This window comes from Glossina fuscipes, unplaced genomic scaffold (assembly GCF_014805625.2).
Source record: "Glossina fuscipes isolate IAEA_lab_2018 unplaced genomic scaffold, Yale_Gfus_2 27, whole genome shotgun sequence".
Classification (NCBI taxonomy): domain Eukaryota; kingdom Metazoa; phylum Arthropoda; class Insecta; order Diptera; family Glossinidae; genus Glossina; species Glossina fuscipes.
Genome location: NW_023998422.1, coordinates 391,158 through 392,255, shown reverse-complemented (window position 1 = coordinate 392,255; position 1,098 = coordinate 391,158).

Genomic DNA, 1,098 nt, shown 5'->3' with positions numbered 1-1,098 from the left:
AAGGGGAGATAAATGCTTATTTTTTATACATTTATATATACAAGATTTTATATTATATTTCAAGCACTTCAAGCACATGTACGAATATATGGTAAGAATATTTTTCAAAATAGGGCAAAATCGAACGTCAGGTCTATAAAAATTGTATAAAACTATTCAGGAGACGTGCAAGGGGAGATAAATGCTTATTTTTTATACATTTATAAATACAAGATTATATATTATATTTCAAGGAACTCATGCGAAAACAAAATTTAAATCCTTAAATACGAATCTGTGCGTGCGAAAAATTTAGATAATTTAAACTCCATTTGAGGTTATGAAAAAAATACATTTCCTATGTGAATGTGTCAAATCCAATAAGAAAAATCCTTCAAAAAACTGATTTAAATTGGTTTATTATTCCAAAAACTGAACAAAATTGATTTGAATTCTTCCAAAGAGTCATTTAAATTGGTTTGTCATCTTTAAATATACATTTTCTGTGTGGACGAATTTGAAAGAATCGACTGAGAAAAATCTAGCAATTGGAAAAAAACCTAGTAATCTTTAAATAAAAAAAGCTTGAAGTACTAGTCAAAACCTTTCACTTGCCAGAACTGCTATACATCTAAATAAAACTATTTGAAACAATCCACTCAACAGAACTCAGGTAAGTCCATTGAAAAAAAGTGCGTACACTTCGTTTATTTAAAGCAAATAAGAAACGTTGAAAAATTGAAAGAGCAGCAGACCAATAAGAAATTGGTAAAAATTGAAAACTTATTGCTTTTTTCTTTTCTCTTTTTCAGATCCATTCAAATTCCGAAAGGGAGCATTCCAAAAACAAGGAAAAGCCTATTAATCCACTCATACAACTACAATAGTTTTCAACAGAACTCAACCTTTACTGCGGTAAGTGCATTTATTTTCTTATTTGCTGATATCTAATCAGAAAATCGAATTAATCACGTCTGTCCTTTAAATTTACGACTAGAAAAACAAATTAAATCACAATTGCTTCTTCCAAGTAGAAGCCCCCTCGCAATGAAAGGGGCAGAGAGCTAAGAACAAGCCCCCTTCGCAATGAAAGGGGCAGAGAGCCAAGTAGAAGCCCCC